Source organism: Cuculus canorus, chromosome 9, assembly GCF_017976375.1.
Source record: "Cuculus canorus isolate bCucCan1 chromosome 9, bCucCan1.pri, whole genome shotgun sequence".
Lineage (NCBI taxonomy): Eukaryota > Metazoa > Chordata > Aves > Cuculiformes > Cuculidae > Cuculus > Cuculus canorus.
Genome location: NC_071409.1, coordinates 15,102,008 through 15,121,484, shown reverse-complemented (window position 1 = coordinate 15,121,484; position 19,477 = coordinate 15,102,008). Strand labels below are relative to the sequence as shown.

The 19,477-nt window shown below is 60.6% G+C and overlaps 1 protein-coding gene across 3 annotated transcripts in view; it reads left to right on the top strand.

Moving 5' to 3' along the window:
* The first annotated feature begins 429 nt into the window (after positions 1 to 429).
* The window catches only part of NMUR1 (neuromedin U receptor 1), a 52,881-nt gene continuing 33,833 nt past the window's right edge, over positions 430 to 19,477 (top strand). For 2 of the 3 annotated variants that reach the window (XM_054074102.1, XM_054074099.1), the window contains exons 1-2: positions 430 to 549; positions 2,673 to 2,760. The gene's annotated coding sequence lies outside the window, so the exon portion shown is untranslated. Of the gene's footprint in view, positions 550 to 767; positions 885 to 2,672; positions 2,761 to 19,477 lie in introns of those variants that run through there. The other variant, XM_054074100.1, reaches the window with a different exon arrangement.

Sequence of the window (19,477 nt, the reverse complement as noted above, 5' to 3'; positions counted from 1 at the left end):
AAAAAAGAACCCTGAGAGCAGAGGATGGAACGGGGGGGTCAGGGCGAGGATCCCCGGCTGGAGAGGGGCCGGAGCCGGGCGGCGCCGGGCACACCCGCCCATCCCCGTGTCGCCGGGCCCGGCATCAGCAAGTTTTTTCCACGGGAGCTTTGCAGATTCCAGCCTTTCCTGGTCGTGCCCTGCCTGCCGCAGCCCCTGGGGACGGATTTCCCGATGATCGGGGTTGCTTTGCACTTTCTCTTCCAGCGTCTGCTTTTTTTTGTTTCTTTTCTTACTTTTTAATTTTAAATTCCACCCCCCCCCCGCCCCCCCGGCGGCAGCGCTGCCCCGGCCCGACCAATCAGGGCTCTGTGGGGTTGGGGGAATCGGGCCGTGGGCTTTAAAAGCGGAGCCCTTTGTGCGCTGGAGCCCGGCGGGGGCCCCGCACCGGCGGGATGCGGGATGCGGGATGCGGGATGCGGGATGCGCTGCCGCCCGCCGCTGCCACCGGGAGGAGCCCTGGACCAGGCATCACCGGCGGCCTCGGGACCCCAGTTCCTCCCTCGGCAGGTATTTCTTCCCCATCCCCTGCACCCAAATAAACGCGTGGCAGCCCGGCTCGCCCCCCCCCTCCCCCCCTTCACCCCCCCCCCTCCTCGCTATTTTGCCGGGTGTGGGGTGTTTGGGATTATTTTTTTGTTTGTTTCGTTCTTTGTTGTTGTTGTTTTTTGTTTTTAATCGTCTTGTTTCCTTCCTCCTTCGCACCTGCTGGTTTGTTCTGGTGGGGCTGGGGATGCTGTGCTCGATGGGGGCTGCTGCTGGAGCCAGGGGTGCTACTCGCTGCAGGAGGGGTCGGGCAGTTTGTTCGGGACAGCCTGGTGCCACCGGCTGCTTACTGGGACAGGGTGAGTGTAGAGGTGCTCTCTGGGGCCTGTCTGTTATTGTAGGGTCGTTCGGGGGGTGGGGTGGGGGGGTGGTCATCTCTGCCCATCACTGCTGCCCCAGGCTGGGTACTGCATAGAATCATAGAATCACCAGGTTGGAAAAGACTTCTTGAATCATGGAGTCCAACCATTCCTATCTGCCACTAAACCACATCCCTGAGTCTTTTAAATACCTGCAGGGATGGTGACCCCACCACCTCCCTGGGCAGCCTCTGCCAGTGCCCAGTGACCCTTTCTGTGAAAAAAAAATTTCTGATATCCAGTCTGACCCTCCCCTGGTGCAGCTTGAGGCCATTCCCACTTGTCCTGTCGCCTGTCGCTTGGGAGAAGAAGTCAGCACCCTCCTCTCTACAACTTCCTTTCAGGTTGTTGTAGAGAGCAATAAGATCTCCCCTTAGACTCCTCCAGGCTAAACAACCCCAGTTCCCTCAGCCGCTCCTCCTAAGACTTGTATGTGCACCTCCAGGCTCTCCTCACAGTGCCCGTGGTTGGACCCCCCCTGGCCCCAACCCTTTGAAATGTGGCTCTGAACAGACCTGCAGCCGACCTCAGCCTCTTCCCAGGTACCAGGTTTGAGAGTGGCTCAAACCTGACCCAGGGTGTCCCTGCAGCTGCCTTGTCACCAGGTAGAGCCTCAAGCAGTGGCCCTGGGTGGCAGCTGCAGCCCTGCTCTGTCCCCAGCCAGCCTCACCGCCCTGGGACCTGCCTGCATCCCCCTGGCTCCTCTCTGCATCTTGGCCAAAGCCCTGCTCCATCCCAAAGCTGTGCTGTGTCCTTCGATGTGGAAAAGCTTCCTTCTGGGCTGAGCAGAGACAGCTGCAGCTGACACCACCACAAGCACTGCATCTGGCCTGTGTCACAGTTTCCTCCATGTCCCTGACTCCTGTGCTGGGCTGGGAGGGGACATGCTGGTGGCCCAGGCTGGGAGACAGGAGAGGTTTCGGGTATGTGGTGGTTAGCCAAGCCAGCTGGGTTTGCTCCTGAGGGAGCCCAAATCCTGCTGGTGACTCAGGAGTGGTGGGAAAGCAGCAGGCTCGATGGGGAAGCATAAGAGGCCCCAACCTTTGCACTGTGGGAAGTCACTCAGCGAACTGCCAGCCAAGTCAGATGCCAGAGTGGCAATTCTGTGCCAAAGCCACCAGCCTTGAGTGAGCAGAGGATGGAGGAGACATCAGTCTCAGCCACCGCACTGAGCCACCTCTCCTCACCCCTGTTTTTACAGGGATGCAACTGCCCTGTTTGCTGGCTGGAGCACGGCTGAGCACCCACGTAGCGCAGTGGATCCCGATGGGGCTTGCAGTCTTCCCCACAGCACTTGGGATGGGTTCAAGCCCTGGCTAGGGACCAAGGGCAGGCACTCGCAAGCCTCACGTGCAGGCAACTGTTGGCACAGCCGTTGGCATATGCAAGAGTGGGGCTGACCACAGGAGCCTGTGGTGGCTATGGGGTGGGGGACCGGTCGCTGCCAGGGACCTGGTGGCCCCAAGGAGCAGCTCAGGGGTTGTTACACAAATCGAGAGGAGCCAGGAAACTGGTTAAAGGGCTGTAGAGGGCAGAGGAGTGAGTCTGAATTTCCCTTCTCACCTCTGAGTCATGGAGGCTGACTTCCCTGACTCCAAGATGCTGAGGCAGTGCCTGCTGAAAGCCGTGGCCAGGCTCCTTCCAGCATGGCTTTTGCACCGGGACACCAGCTGGTCCTGGTCACTGTGGCTGGGCAGTGCTGGGCACTGACAGTCCCTCTGCTCCCAGGTTTGGTCCTCACGTATGGCACAGCCCCACGGTCCCTGTGCTGGCTCTGTGGAAGCTGCAACGATGGCCAGGACCTACAGCTGGTTTGGTAAGGGGCTGGGAGTGGTGCGGGGTGGTGACTGGCTGTGGGAGTGTGGTGGTACAGAGTTGGGGCAATCGTGGGAAGGGACCAATTCTGGCTGTTCTCAGCTCAATCTTTTTTTCCTGGGGTCCTTCAACGCATGGCTCCCTAACAACCTCCAGGGATAATGGGACTGCTGTGAGGATCTGATGGAGGGGACCCCCCTGTGGCCCCTCTACCATGGCATCCAGATGGGCTGAAAAGCTCTTGGGGAACAGAGAGGCTGGAAAGGGGGCACTGGTGGCTGCAAGCATGAAACGTTCAAGGATTTGTCCCTGGTACAGTCTCCTGAAAGTCACCCTGGTTCTTTCCTTGTGGCATGTCCGTGAGGGTACTGGGGGTTAGCAGAGGGTCTGGGGAGGCTGCCGTCACCATGAAGTGCAGGGGCTGGTTCCTCTCCGCTCTTCCTCAAGACAGTGCTCTTGCATTGTGTCCTTTGTCACAGCCCCCTTGGCAATAGTGGGGGGTGATGTCCCTGCCTGCTTTCTGGAAGCCTGCACATCCCCAGATACCATCATAACAGCACTGCCACGCTCTGTCCTGCTGTTTGCACCCTGTGGCCTAAGAGACCTGTCCCCCATCCCGTCAGGGCACAGGCAGCGGGGCAGAAGGCAGCTGCCTCCTGTCAGATACAAAAGGCATGGCTTTGCCTACCACAAAGGAGAAGGAATGAGTGTATGCATGCATGCACGTAAACAAGAGCAGCCAGCATCCACAGTAGAGCTCACCCAGGCTTTGGCCACTTCCTTGTCCCACAGGAGGGACACGGTGGTCTGGCTCCAAATGACAGCCACCACCAAGCACACCGCCCTGGTGTGGTCAGCTCGGCAGCATCACTCCTCCCTGCAGAGCAAGCCACAGGTGAGCACAAGGGATGTCACCTGGCTTGCACATTGAAGCAGAGCCTCAGAGCAGCTTCTGATACCTTGGAAGGAGAGAAGCTTGCCCAGAGCCTGGCTTGGCACGGGCAAGAAAAATAGTTCATGGCAGCTGAAGGTCCCCATCATTGCATGCTCTGCCCCAGTGCTGCTGGAATGGCTCTAGCAGGCAGATTTCCTCTGGGATGAGTCAAACACCAGAGGGGAAATGCCCTTGTGCCAGGGCAGAAGGATATCCCAGCCAGACGGGGTGTACACAGACCCTGGGCTGTTCTCCACAGGAGAAATGTCACCTTGTATTGATCCTGGAAGGGTGACGGGGACTTGGCACTGCATGTCCTAGTGACACTGCCTGCAGACTGACACTTGCTCCAATGGAGTTTGGCGACCGTTTTTGCTGCCCTGGAGTGGGGTGCACAGGATGAGCCCCGTGCTGTTCTCTAGGCTGTAGCTCCCGGTGCAGCCATTTGCCCATGTGCTTTCCTTCCCGTGCTGCGGGGAGGCAGAGCACAGCTGAAAATACACCCACTGGGTCCCCTGTTCCTGCTTGTTTGCTTCCTTTGCTCCTGGCCTTGCTTTTCAGCTTGGCTTCCTAAGAAAACAAAGGTCATACCGTCACACTTTGCCTATATATACACACACAAACACACACACACATCTATGTGTGGCTGGCGCCCTTCTAATAAACTTTGACCACGTTTCCATCCCTGTGGACAGAGGGGCAGCAATCTGCAAACATGCTCGGGTCAACGGTGCTGGCAAAAATGAGCGACTGGGGGAGGGAGGGAGAGAGGCTTTCCTTTAGCACAGCAGTGGGCTGCTCTGCAGCTCAACCCCTTGTTAGACAGTGGAGAAGTCACACATGGGGCACCCAGCAGGCGCCACCTGGGGGAAGGGTTGTGATCTGGGTTCACACTTGGGCTGTGCTGCTGTGGGAGCTCCCCAGGGACTGACAGTGTGACTGCCAGCCCACTTCTCCAAGCTGAGCCCCAACAGACTCATTGCACAGCTGGGGAGGAACTGAGGTGCTGGATATATGTATAAAAAAGACTTTTTTTTTTTTTTTCCTCAAAGGGGCATCTGCTGGTATCTAAAACTCCCATTTTCTTTAGTGCAGAGTGGGAATGTGTCCCTCCTCACCACCGACCACCGCCATGCCCCCACTGCCTGCACCAAGAGCCTGTCCTCTTCACCGTATCTCCTCAGATCTGTTTTAAGTGCAGGCAGGGCAGGAGCATGGTGGGACTGTGCCCATGCTCAGTCTGGTCAAAAAAATCCCCACATTGAACTCTGTCTGGGAATGGGGCAATGGGACACAGGCTGTGGCTCCGAGCCTGGTGCTGATGCTGCAGCCCGGCTCCCAAACCATGTGGCAGCCCCAGCCTGTACCCCATGTGCCCCAGAGGTGCTGCTGAGGGGAAGCCAAGCTCCAACTCCACTAGCCCAGAAGCAGCAAGCTGTCACCCAGCATGCTTGTCCTGCAGCTCCTGGCTCCATCTTCCCTCTGAAAAAGCTCCAACTGCCCAAAAGCCACTGCAAAATCCACCCGTCGGTATTCAGGTTGAGCGCACAGGGTTTGCAGTGACTTATCTGCTGTAGTTTTCCAGAAACTTCCACCCTGGACTTGCTGTTATCACAGTATTTCCATGCTGTCTTTGCAGCAGGGTGCCAGTGGGAATGGTGGCTCCAGCCATGCCCGCAGCCTGCACTGCGCTCGCAGAGCTCAGGACAGTGCTGGAGCTACCCATGGGCTGGGGACAGTGAGCAGGTAATCTGCAATGCCCTGTGGGCTGTGCTTCCTTCACTCTGTTCAGTGTAAAAAAACCCAACAGTTTAATTATTAAAACATGCTTTGAGAAGAACTTTAGGTTGAGCGGGTAAGGACAAAACCCTCTCAGGCTCTATGGCAATGGTGAACCTGAAAGATCAAAGCACCCCCTCTGCTTGGTGGAGGTGTGACTTCTCAGCATGGCTCAGGACAAGGGTCTCTTTCTGTCCTCAGGCTCAGTGCTCACGAGGAGGCACTCGATGGGGGCCAGAATCCTCTTCCCAGGATGCAGCTCCTCTGGGTCTGTGCCTCCCACTCCCGGGCGAGCGAGGGCTGTAGGATACAGGGAGCAGAGGCAGCCATGTGCCGAGCCTCAGCCCCTCCAAACCCCCCACTCTGCGCTGCACTCCTGGTGCCTCCCTCCGCAGCACAGCTGCCACGTGCGCTGCCCGCAGCTCGGCACGCAGGCGCCCACCGCCCCGCAGCAACCACCCGCTGCAAGGCAGCCATCCCTCCGCCCTTCCCTGCCGTCACATGGGCTCCAAATGGGGTTTTATTGCATCCTGTTTTGCAACGGTGGTGGGGCTGGGCCCATAGTGGGGCTCCGGCAGGTCTTGTCCCCTCAATACCAGCAGAACGGGGCTGAGCTGGGGCAGGAGGGGACCCTGCAGCTCCGCCGCACACCAGCTTTAACTGCTGACCGTTAATGCTGTTCTTTTCTTTTTACGCTCAGTATCACCAGAATGTGGTTTATTCCCAGGAAGGAAGCCGGGTGAAAGCACACTCTTAAAACGCTCCGTTTGCCTTTGCAGCGGGAAGCCTGAGGGCTTCACCAAGCAGCTGCCTGAAATTAGGGTAGTGGGTTGCAAGGAAGTGGCCTTTGAGCACCTCGAGGCTGCCCCAGTGACCCCATTGCCTCCCTCTCTGCTTACCCCAGCCTGGGGAGTCTCCTGGGCTGAGCAGGGGGGTTCTCGGCAGCCCCCGTGTTGCGTGAAGGGAAGAGGGGGCAGACTGAGTTATCTCCTCTGCTGCGGGGGGAGCTGAAGGCGGGTGCTGCTCTGGCACCCAGCCCAACAGCAATTACTCCAGCGGCATCGTGCGCAGCGATGATGCCATGCTGCAGGAATGGCAGGGGTGGATCGCCTCTGCTCCCAGAGCTCGCGCGAGCTGCCGGGCTGCAATGAGGCTCATCTGGCTGTGACACACATTAGGTCCTCCCAGTCCTCATGGTGGGGTCCCAAATCCTCCCAGCTGTGAGCCCCCACTCTGGTCCTGCCAGGGTCCCTCCCGGCTGCAAGCAGGGAACTTATGCCTTGCAGTAAGCAGGCACATGGTGCTCACTGCGTGGAGATATTCCTGTGACCTGGTGTCCCGGTCCTCTGCACACTTTGGGTCTGTGAGCAGGATTCGGGCTCTCACTTTGACCACACACAGCATGTTCCTGGTCTTTGTGGTCGCAGCGGGAAGCTTGAAAACAGACCTGAAAGTGCAAAGAAAAAGAGCTCCTTGGGCTGGTGCTTTTTCCCAGGAGTTCAAAGACAGCCGTGGTGGTGGGAACTGGTGTGGCACTTCCCAGCCTCTGCCCAACTGGAATTCACTTTGCTTTCCCAGCTATGACATCTGTTTCACGCTGTAAAACAGCCCTGCTGCCCTTGTCACCCTTGGCCCCAAGGTGCACCCAGGTGGCAGGACAGGGGCGTTGCCTCACTGCAACAATGCTTCTTCCCACTGCCCTCCCTCCGTCCCTGCTCAGCACTGGTGCCTTGGGCTCCCAGTCACATTGGTGGATACTGGGGTTGCGGCTGTTGGCCCACTTCCCTCTCTTCCAGCCTGTGCTTCTAGCTTGGGCTCCTGAGGCCAAGGGCTCTCCCATTGCATGGCCCTCCATCCATGGGCACCCACTCCCCATTTCTCTCTCCAGCCTGGGCTCTGGGTCAGAGTTTGCTGCTGCTCTGCCCTCAAGAATGGAACCCAAGCCCCAGTGCTTGTCCAGAACTCAAGGCTGACTCCTCAGATTATCTCTCTCTCCTTGCAGATGCCCATTAGCTCTGTTCACTGCGCCTGATGGCCATCCCATATGATCTCAGCAAGGGCACAGCCACCCAGCACCCAGCCTGCTCCCACTGCGGCACACAGAGAGCCCCCACCCGTGCCTGTGTGACCTTGTTTGGGGCCTGACGGTTATTAATCTGAGCTCAACAGGCAACTCCTCTCACTGAACAGGCCAGCTGGTACTTGAGGGGTGGGGGGGAAGGAGGGGAGGAAAGAGGGAGCAGGTCCTGGCCAGCTCCAAGCCTAGGGGTGAGATGCAGGGAGAGCTGAACCCCGCATTGCAGCAGGCAGATGCACAGGAGAGCAGCCAGCAAGGGGGAAGGTGACCGTGGTCCCCAGGGCCATTGCTTGGCCATGTGCTGGCGGACATGGCTCTCCTTTCTTCGGCTCCCAGCCACTTCTGCAGGAGGCTGGTGTGCAGCATCCTCCCAGACACATCCTCCCAGACGCATCCTGCCAGCACAGGGCATGGGCAGGCCAGCGGGTTCATTGCGATGCTGAACTCCTTTGCAGGGAGGGGATGGAGAAAGGAACTGAATATTTAATGCCGGCAAAGTGTCTTGACGTTTGTGGCTGGAAGGGGCCGGGGAGGGGTCGGGAGCAGAGTACTGCTCACCACAGGCAGCTGGCACAAGGCAGCCAGCAGCCGCCTGGGATAGGGTGGCACTGGCACACCCACCATGTCCTCTGCCCTGGCTTTCTGGCCCCTCTGCTGGCAAAGGCATGGGTCGCTGTTGATGCTCAGCAAGTACATCTGGGGCAGAGGAGGGGGGCACAACAGGGACTGGGGGCTTGTGCACGCTTTGGGGCTGAGAATGGCACCAGGCTCTGACCCCAAACCAATGGTCAGGTGAGCTGTGCCCTGCACAGCTGCTTGGCTTGATTCCTCCTTTGGGGGCTGGAGAGGTGGGCAGCAATATAAGCCTTTGGGGGGATAGAGGGGTGATGTTTTGGTTGCATCCAGCGTAGAGGTTAGGTGGTGCCAAAAAGCAGGGAGACATGGGAAAAGCTTGTGTGCAGTGGGAGGCAGAAGAAATGGGGCTGTCATTGCCAGGACAAGATAAACCTAAAAGGGGGAAGGAGTGATAAGCAGGTGGAAGATGAACAAAGGGGCTGGGAACAGCACCTGCAGCAGGGCTTTGAGGGCAGGATGATGCTTTTGCTGTCAGGCCCCCGCGCTGTGATGGGGAGGACTGGACAGGGGCTGGCAGCAGCATCCCACCCATTCCCTGCTCTCGCACACCCTTCCCCACCATCCGCTCCCTCCTCTCCCATTCCCAGCAGCAGCTGGCAGGCACCTCCTGTTGCAGGCACCTGGGAGCAAGATAGGGCAGCAGAGACAGTGGGCTCTCCTCGCCAGGCTTCGTTTCTGATGATGCTGTTTGCCCAGCAGTGGGGCGCACAGCTGGGATGGGGCTGCCCCTCCTGGCACCCGGGAGGGGATGGCAGTGGGGGGGACTCTGCACCCTTGGCACCCCACTCTGTCCAGGGTCCCTTTGCAGCACCCCAAACCGTGCCTGCAATGTCCTTCCATCCACTGCCTCCCCTTGGAGGTGCACACACACATGCACATATGCACACCCATTTCTGCGCCCTCACACTGAGCCCCTGCTCACACGCTGTTGGGGAGATGGGGACACAGCCTGGGCCTGCAGCACAGATGCCACATGTGTGTGCTCCCACATGCACACTCACACCTCCTCGAGCTGCAGACTCCCATGCATACACACCTCGATGCTCTCAGACACGTGTGCACGCTTGTATGCACTGTTGCTCACACCCCAGCAGCCTGGCTCACGCGTCTGTATGCAGCTATGTGAGCACACACAGTGCCACGTATGCAGAGACGTGCACATGTGAGCACACGTGGTGTCATGTGTGCACACACACATGAGTATACATGGTGTCATGTGTGCAGATACACATGTACTGCCACACACAAGCACATACGGTGCCATGCATGCACACACATGCAGTCACACGTAAGCACACAGGGTGCCATACATGCACACACTGTCACACACGAGCACACAGGCTGCCATGCGTGCAGGCTGTAGCGTGCACACACGTTCGCTGCCACACGTGCAGACGGCTGTGCGTGCCGAATGTCACATCATCACACCCCCATACACGGAGCCCCTATGCGTGTGCGCTCTCCCCCGCGCACACGCTGCCCCAGGCGTGCCCCAGCCCCGCACACCCATGCCCGTGCTCTCTCTGCGCCTCCCCCACGCACACGCCGTGTCCCCCCGCATCCCCGGGGCAAGGGCAGGAGGGCGGGCAGCACTCCTGCCCCCGGGCTGAGGCCGGAACAAACTCATCACACGTGGGTGCGCGTCCCCCGCGCAGGACCGGGACGGGGACACGCGTGTCCGCGGGGCGGGTGCCGGCCTTTTGTTCCCCCCTCCCGTCCTCCATGATGTGGAAAGGGCTCGGGCGAGCCCGGCGCTGCGAAATGGCGGCCGGGGGGGGGGCGGGATCGGCGGGGAGGGGTGGAGGAGGAGGAGAGGAGAGCAGGTGCCCTCCCCGCGCCGCCGCGCACACAAAAGGCTGCAGGGAAAACACGGAGGGCAGCGGGGCGCTGTGCGGAGCGGCCTCCCCGGGACCCCGCTGCGGGGCTGTGCCGCACCCCTTGCTCCCTCCTCATCGGCACGGGGATGCCCCGCACCCCCTGCTCCCCCCTCTCCCCGCCTCGGCACGAGGATGCCCCTCACATATCCCGCACCCCCCCCGCATGCATCCATCCATCCGTCCCCCGGAACGGGCATGCCCCACACCCCTTGTTCCCCGCCCCGGCATGGGGCTGGCCCGCACACCCTATTCTCCCCCACCCCGGAACGGGGCTGCTCCTCACCCCCATCCTCCCGCTTCTTGCCTCCCCCTCCCCAACCTCCCGGCACGGGGCTGTCGGGCACACACACACACATCCATCCATCCATCCATCCATCCATCCATCCATCCATCCCCCAGCACGCAGATGCTCTACACCCTCTGCTGTCTGTCCCGCACCCCCTGCTTCCCCCCACCCCGGCACGGGGCTGCCCGGCACCCCCACTCCGCATCCCCTGCTCCCCCCTCCTCGGCACAGGGATGTCTCTCACCCCCTGCTCCCCCCTCTCCCCCTCCTCACGGCACGGGGACGCCCCGCACACACAACCCCATCCATCCATCCATCCATCCATCCATCCATCCATCCATCCATCCATCCCCTGGAATGGGGCTGTCCCTCACCCCTGCTGCCCGTCCCGCTCCCCCCCATTCCCCGGTACGGGGTCGCCCCGCACCCCCTCCCCTCCGGTGCGGCGCTGCCCGCGGAGCGGCTGCCCATCCCCAGACAAGCGTGTGCCTCCCGCAACACACACACCTGTGTCAGGGAGTTCCCACCCAGGACAGCCCCGAGTCGGGGCTGTGGGGTGAATTTGGGAAGAGGATGTGAACTGGGGCTGGAGCGAGGAGGCTCGGGGGTGAGTAGGGATGGATTGCAGGGGGTGCCCCATTGCTCCAAGCAGTGCTGGCAGTACCCCACAGCCCCCGTCTCCGGTGCTGTGAGGGGGATGCCCAGCTGGCTGGTGTCCTGTGACTGGTGCGGCGGTGAGGTGAGCACTGCCAGGTGCAGGATCCAGCACTTCTGCTGCTGCTGTGCCCCATCCTGGCAGGCACCGTGGTTCCCGTGCCCAGTGCTGTGTCCCCATGCCCAGGGGTCTGTCCCGCTGGCGAGGGCTCTGGGCTCCGTGCCGGCGCATTGTGGCAGCACAGCCGTCGAGCGGGCGCCGCCGGGCACTGGGATACGCTCATGCCTATACATGCCCTGGTTGGGATAAAGCTGTCTGGCAGGCAGGGAAAACTCACAAGTCTGGGCATTAAGCGTCTTTGTGCTGGGCTCTTTGTCTGAAAGGATACAATGGCTCTTCCCTGGGTGTCCAAAGAGCCCCCCATGGCTGGTACCCCACGGGCAGCGTGCCCTGTCCCAGCCCTGGGAAAGGAGGGCACATGGTGCTGTGGAGTCTTCAGGGTTTTTTTTTTCCTAGGGAAGCCTGGGTCTCCCAGCAGGTTTGGCCTCCTGGGCAGGTTGGGCTGGTTCAGAGAAGCTGTTAGAGTGGCTCCCAAGCGGCTCCAGGCCTCCCACCTGGCCCAATGGCAGCCCGTGGCACCCACAACAGGGAACTGGTGGGGGTGTTTGAGACAGACCCACACACATGGGGCGGGCTGGCAAAGGGTGCAGGCAGGGAAGACCATAGAGCTGGGAGGAGGCATGGACCAGAAATCACCACTCCTGTCTATCTGTGTGTGTGTTGTCCCGTTCCCCTGGCTCCCGACCCTCTTAGTCAGCCCTTTCATCTCTGCTGCACCCACATGTGATGAGTCTGTTCAGGTCCCACACCGTGTGTTCAGGTGTGAGTAGAGCATCTCCAGCTTTGAGTGGGTTTGAAGTCACTGCAGGGGGGCGGTAGCAACCAAAAATGCCACGTGGGCCTATGTGACCAGCAAAGCTGGATGCAACAGTGGAGGCAGGAGCTGCCCACCCACCACCCAGACTGTGTACAGACCTCTTGGCTTCCCCAAGCTCTGCTTGCTTCTCTGCAGTTGAGGCACCTTCTGCAAAAAACAAGCACCCACCTATCCTGTGCCACCAAGGGGATGATCTGCAACCCTGAGCACCTCTGCAGTGTTGGCAGTGGCAGGTGTCGCTGTGGCTGTCGCCTTTTCCCGGCTGTAGGGAGCTGTTGATGGGGGGCTCTGCTGGGCTGGAGAGGCCAAGCAGCCATGGCCCAGCACCAGGCAGAGAAATCACCCCACAGAGGGCAGCGTTCCCCCCCACCATATCCCTCTGCATGGTGCAGGGTTGGGTCCTCAAAAGGTGTTATGGAGGCAGGGCACCATCTGGTGGTGCTTGGGCACAGCACACACCAGCCCACACGCGCGCTGCCCACCCACATGCTCCAGTGCCCACTCACCCAGTGGGACACAGGTGCGCGCACCCCACTGCCCGCACACCCGTGTGCATGTACACCCCTCACATGTAAATGCACACCTCCGTGTTTGCACGATGTACATGCAGTCACCCACATACGGGTGCACACACCTGCAGGCACACCCATGCACACCCAGGTGGGGGCACAGGCATGTGGAGAACGTAGGGCTCAGTGGGACACCTCAACCCACACATGGGCTGTGTGTGTGAGCACGCACAAACACACAGGGCAATGGTGCACACATGCAGGTCAGTGGTGCCGCACTCTCCAATTTTCAGCCAGGTAGGCAGTGCTGGTGGCTGTATGCAGGCATGTATGCAGCATGGATGCTGAATCCATGGCTCCTCTGGGGAAGCAGAGCAGAATGGGGCTGCCGTGTCATTTTCAGCTCTGCCAAAGCTTCCTTAGGGGAACCTTGGGCATGTCACTTATCCCTTTCTGTCCTCTCTTGTCTGCCCCGGGGCAGGGGCTGCAGTAGCTGCAGATGTGGGGCATCGCAGTGCTTGGGGAGCAAGCAGCAAGCACGGGTCCTTCCTGGGACCCCAAAGCCCCACAGGGCGGGCAGCTGCTTTCAAAGGGGTGCATATGGCTTGCAGAGGTTTTGGCTGCTGGCCTGGCCCGCACAACCGGAGGACAGAAAAAGAGCTAAATTTAAAGACATCTGGAGGGGCTGGCTGGCACAGGGCTTCTCTCTGGCTGCCTACACAGGAGGTGTGGGCCGTGGGCATGTCTTCTGCACCCTTTTTCTTGCTGGGGAGTTACAGGCCTGGCAGGGAGAAGCACCTGTTTCAGCAGTGGGAAACAACACTGGGGGCTGATGTCGAGCAATGCTGCGCACCCCAATAGGGATACCCTTCCCTCTGCATGGCCCTGACCTGTACACAACATGCACCCATGGATGCCCACGACCTCCAGCAGCTCTACCGTGCACACAGATACGCTCACGCACAGCTGGACACGTGCACATGCACATCTGGACATGTGTGCACACGCACAGCTGGACACCTCCCACCCCAGCACTCTCGCCTGACGCCAGCTCCCCCTCCCATCGCAGGCATTGGGTGCACACTCCAATTCTCCCCACAGCCCTGGTCCTTCATCCCCCACTGAGTTTTGGAGTAATAAAAGTACTGTTTGAGGGTGCTTACAACTTTTATTTTAAAATCCTTTTCCAAGGTAATTTTCAGGGCTGTGAGCCAGGCATGAAATTTGTGTACAAGCCTGTGAGCCTCTCGCAGGCAAGAACAGTGGTAAAAAACCCACAGCCACAAAGTAGGGGCCACACTGGGCCCCCAAAGCTGCCTTTGGCCACACTGCAAAGCCAGAAAGCCCCAGGGCTGGGAGGAGCACCCACGTTTTGGGGAGCAGGGAGGCACCGATCAAGTGGGGTGCCCACAACGCCACCCTAGCACTCACAGGCACTAGGGCAGCTCCATAGCTGCTCCCACTCCACCCTCCAGGACCCAGCAGACGCTGGCAGGCTTGGAGCTGGCTATAATGACAACAGAAAAAAAAAAAAAAAGCCTGGGACACCATCCAAAACTGCTTAGCGTTAATTAATTCATACCCGCGACGTGCTCTGCCCTCAGCCCCAGAACATCCTAACATAGTCATGGCTGCAGCCGCCCGCCCCAGCCCGGCTGTTGGCCACTGCCTTATTTTAGGGAGGAGACGATGGGGCCACTCTCCTGGCCCTTGAACACAAATTACTGCTTCCTACCAGGCAGGTTTCTGGTGCATGCCAGGGGCCTTGGGATGTGGGTGGTGGAGCGGGCAGCTGTCCGCATGTGCACAGCCTCAGCTATGGGGCAGTTAGAGGGCTACGATCCTGCTTGCCCTATGGCAGCCTGCCAGCTCCCCAACAACCACCTCAAAACCCCTGCAGGAACAGGGCAGCACCACAGTGATGCGATGGTGGGTCATTCCACCATCCTTGAGAGGTGAGATGGGGTCCCACTCGTCCCCTGACCCCCACGAGATGGGATGAGGGCACCGACATGCTGGGTCTGGCAGGCACCTAGTGCTGACACCTCCCTTGAGGGCAGAGCAGAGCTGCCTTGTTTCCCTGTGTCCCACCACTGCTAGTACCCCTAACTCCCCTTCCCCTGCTCATGCATCCCCCTCCCCTTCAATGGGCTGGGGGTGCTGGGCACAGCACCCCAGCTTGGACCTTGCCATGGGGCACAAAGTGGCTCTTGCTGCCTCCGCCTGCTCCTGCCTGGCTATTTTTATCCCTGGCAGTGGCAGAGGCTGTGCCAGGGCCACAGCCGCTGGTGGGTCTGGGGGCGAGGGCTGGGCAGTGCTGGCAAGCCAGGCACCACTTGGGTCCAGCTCTCTGCAGTGGGGAAGCAGGAGGACATCGCACTGCCATGGGTTTGAGGACAGTGGTGCCACCCCATGGGGTTTGCTCCATCAATCTCCAGCTGATGGAGTCCCGTGGTGGGGGAAAATGTAGGCAGCCCTGAGCCTGACCCTGGGAGAGGCAATCCCCCATACCTGGGAGCAGGTCTGGATCAGGGGACACCAGCTGCCACTTTTGGGGCTGGCAGAGAGGGTGATAGAGGCAGGGGCAAGGGGAGCAGGCAGCGTGGTGACTCAGCTGGGGGTGGCAGTGGGTGAGGTGTTTGTGTTTAGTTTCTAACGTTACCGTTTCCACAGCACCGGGAAGCAGCCCGAGGGGGGCTGCGGGAGGCCCAGCAGCTCCAAAGGTGGGATAGGGCAGCAGTGGGACCAGAGGAGCTGCTTTACTGCTAACGCCACAACAGCTAAAAATACTGCAGGCTATTGTTGCCAGCAACAAAGCGTCTGCTGTATTTTTAGTGTTATCTTTGCTACCATCAGCTCTGCTGCCCTCCCGGGAAGCACTGTGCCCACTCCACCCGGGCACTGCCCTCCGGAGAACTGGGCAGAGCCTCCTATCTGCCCCCATGCGCAGCCCCCACAGCCGCTGTGCCTCAGTTTCCCTGCTGCACATCATGCTATAGTGACTTCTCCCATCCCACCACTGTCATTCCACTCCCTCCACCCCACAAATGGCCCAGAGATGCCAAACTCATCCCCTGCCCCTCGGTGCCTGAGGATGCGTGGCTTGCAGAGCAGCCGTCTCTCTCTGGGCAGCCCCAGGCAGCTGGAAGGGGAGGGCATGTGTTCTCACCAAAAGACTGGTGATGATCCCTGCTCCCTGCCGGGGCACGAGCCCTCCTCCTCTTCTGTTCATTCCAGCAGGCAAAGCAAACCAGGTCGCTAAGCTGCCCCGTCCAGCCCTGCTCAGCAGGAGCTGTCGTTGCTTACCCTGGGTGAAACAAGTTGGCGTGGTCTCAGCACAGCGGCCAGGGAGTCAGCAGGGAGGGCTGTGCCAGGCTCTGCGGGCTCTGCCAGCAGCTGCCCCAGCCCCAAAGTACCAGGATAACACTGGATTTGTGCAGATTTCCCCACCAAAACAGGGAGGAAGAGAGGTTTAACTTGCCTATTCCTTGCCAGGGCAGCTCGGCTTTCTGTCCTTCTGAGGCGAGTCCTTTGCCGCCATGAAGAGAGGAGATCAGAGCAGCTTATCTGCAGCAGCTCTGGGGCAGAGACAGGAACAGGGTGGCGGCAGTGACCCAGAACTGGACTCAGGAGGTGGGTGGCCAGAGACAGGTTGGATCCACGGGTGGGCTGTGGTTGCCAGCACGGCTGCCCATGGGTGCTTTGCTGGGCAGGGGGCACAGCCAAGGAAAGCAATGAGTCTGTCTGGTTGTGCTTGGATTTCACAGCACAGCCGTAAGCTGGGGCTGCTGCAGTCCCGCTGTGATCCCTCCCGTCAGCCAAATGCTCCCCTCCATCACCCAGTGAAGGAAGTTCAAAATGTGGGAACCGCTCTCATGGCAGCACCGGGCAATTAATAACTCACCCAAAGCCAAGCAGGAGGGACTGGTCACCCCTGCCCTCTGCTCTTCAAGTGTTCTCTCTTGTCCTCCTCCCAGCTTGTCCCTTACTGTACACTGGGAGACCCTTCTGGTTGCACGGAGGGGCTCCCAGGTGCCATGCTCCTTCTCCCGGCTTGGGGTCCTGCTGAGGATCCCGATTGCTTCAGCTGCAGAGCCTCGAGCAGGGCAACCTCTCCCCGCAGTACAGATGGTCGCTGGGGTCCTTATTGCAAGGGGAAAGGAGGGTGAAACCTGCTTTGGAGGCGCTGGGAGTCCCCCTTCCCCGGGGCGAAGGGGTGGCCAGGGCTGTGTCTCTGCACCGGGACCGAATGCTGCTGATGGGGCATCCCTGGCGATGGGGGGGTCACCTGCACCCCCGAGAGCAGAGAGCGGGGGGGAGCGCCCTGCGGCAGCTCTCCTGGAAGCAGAGACTGAGGGGCGGGTGGAAGAGGGATCTGCTAAGACCAGAGCTGTGCATGTAGGTGCAGGGGTTGCTGGGGAGTCGGGATGCACGAGACAGCATCCAGGGGGAAAGAATGGGGGGGCAGATCTTGAGGAGCAGGGATTTGGGGCGGGTGGGGCAGGATTGCAGTGGTGGGGGTCAGAGCGCATCCCCCCCTGCAGCAGGGATGGCGGGGTGGGGGGGAGCAGGGAGGGGACCGGGGTCCTTCCCCAGCCGCAGTCCCGGTACCCTCGGCAGCGGGGAGCACGCAGCCCCCCCCGGCCGGGCCCCGCCGTGCCGGCCCGGGAGCAGCGGCGCAGGGCGGGGAGAAGCGGAGAGCGGCGGCGCCGAGACCGGCTCCGGGGATCCCGCACCCGGCGGGCTCCCGCACCGCGGCGGCTCCGGTCGGCGGGCTCCGAGCTCCGGCACCGCGCTGGGTCGGTACCGGCAGACTTCGAGCTCCGGCACCGCGCTGGGTCGGTACCGGCAGACTTCGAGCTCCGGCACCGCGGCAGCTCCGGTCGGCGGGTTCCGAGCTCCGGCACCGCAGCGGCTCCGGTACCGGCGGGCTCCGGTACCTCTGTGCGGCTCTGCACCCGGGCAGCTCCATAGCTCCAGTACCCCCGGGAGGCTCCGGTACCGCGGCGGCTCGGGCAGCCCCCGGCGACGGAGGCAGCGGTCGAAGCCAGGCAAGCGGGCAGGGGCGGCCGGGCCGGGGCTCTGCCTCCCCCACCCCCGCCCCGGGCAGCGGGGCATCCCGGGGGATCGGCCGGGGATGAATCCCGGGGGGACCGTGCATCCCCTTTTCCGGAAGGGGGCCGAGTCCGGGATTTGCAGGGAACAAAGGACGGGAGGGTTGGGAATGAGGGGTGAGGGACGTTATGGAAAAATACAGGCGGGACAGGAGGGTTTTTCGGCTGCCAACCGGGCTGGGGGCATCGTGCGAGGGTTGGGGCTGTCAGGGCACCAGAAGGACCAAGGTGGGGCTGGAGGCTCTGCAGGGACCCGGGGTTACATCCGTGCCGATGGGTGAGGGGGCTTTGCCCCGCCGGGCCTTCTGCTGCGGGATTCGAGGTCCAGCAGGGATGCAGGATTTGTGCTGGTTAGGGGGTAGAGAGTGCTCAAAGTGTGGCGTGAGGGTGTCTGAATACGTGGGGGGTGCCCTGCAGGGGCTTTGTGGCTCTGTACGAGGTAGTTTGAGGGGTGCTGGACTTGTAAAGGAGGGTAGGGTGGTCAGTGGGGAAAAAGAGTGCCTGGGGGGCAGATGGGGGATTCGTGAGGCTGGCAGTGCACCCTCTCTGCGCTGGTGGCAGAAATGATGCCTGCGCTTGCCCACACGATCCGCCCACCGCTCTGCCAGCTACACCTGCTCTGCATCCCAGTGCCCTCACCATGAACCTGGAGATGGGGGGACTCTGGGAGAGCAGGCTGTGCTGCACAGGCACCGAAGCGACAGAGGACATGTACCAGGGCAGTGCTTCCCCTTACGTGATCTCAGCTGCGTGACCGAGTCTTGCAAAAGGAGATATTTATAGTGCTGCTCCACTAGCCCGAGGTTTGCATGGCCTAGAATGGAGCTGGCAGCTGCTGCCCTCCCATCCAGAAGCCTCTGTGTGCAGCTGAGCCATTTCCCTGGTGGGGTGGGGGAGAGTGGGAGCCTGCAGGGTTAAATGGGTTGCGTGCAACACGCTGGGGCTTGTTGGCAGACTACAGGTCCCGGCGTGCTCTGCTGCCTTCGTGCTGGGTGCTGCAGAGCCTGCGAGGCCTCGCCTTGCATGGGGCGTGCAGGGAACAGCTTTTCCTTTGGCCTGGGCCACACAGGATGGGGGCAGGAGGGAGAGGTCAAGTTTGGCTTTGCCAGGAGATACAGATTGGCCAGCGATACTGCAGCCTGCAGAAGGTGAGAAGACAGGCTGGACTATATGTCTGAGAGTGTTTGCAAGTTGCTTTGTCGCCGTGGCTCCAAACACCATGTTCCTAAGCCGCAGCAAAGGGAAATGGGAGGCCTAGGAACTGCCCCGAGTCAATCTGTGCCACTCCATGTTCTGTGTCTGGAGCAGCCTTGTCCTAGGTCCTTCTGGAGCCACCAGCACATGGCGAGGGCCAGAGCGAGAGCCATGCTCCCACTGTGTGTCAGATGGTCCTGCAGACGTGGTCCTCTGCTGACCAGACATCTGCTCTACTGCTGTCTCCAGGCTCTTCCGTCACCTGGCACGATGCCCTGCGGTACATGGGGGTGCCTCTGTGTGTGTCCCAGCTCCTCTCCCAGCCCCCCATCCACACGGTTTGCACGTGCCAACCAGATGCCATCATTGTGCTGCTGTTGCCACCATATCCCAGACCCCCTCTCCCTCTTCTTTTATACTCTCTGCCCTAGAAACACCGGCGCTGGGCCAGCAGCTCTTTTCTGCCCTCCTGCCGTGCTTTCTGGGTAGGTGGCATCTGCTCGCCTTTGGGTGGGGGGGAGGATGAGGCAGGAGTGGGAGATCAGGGCGAGGGATAAAGCCAGGCCTATTTTTATACTGCAAAGTAATTACCAGAGCTTTCCAGTTCTTAATCTGCTGAGAGCACCCCGGTGCGATTGGATCCCTCCCGAGCCTGGCAACAATTCTCCCATCACACGTCTCCTGCGTCAAAGCCCTGTAAACTCCCACACTCGGACTCAC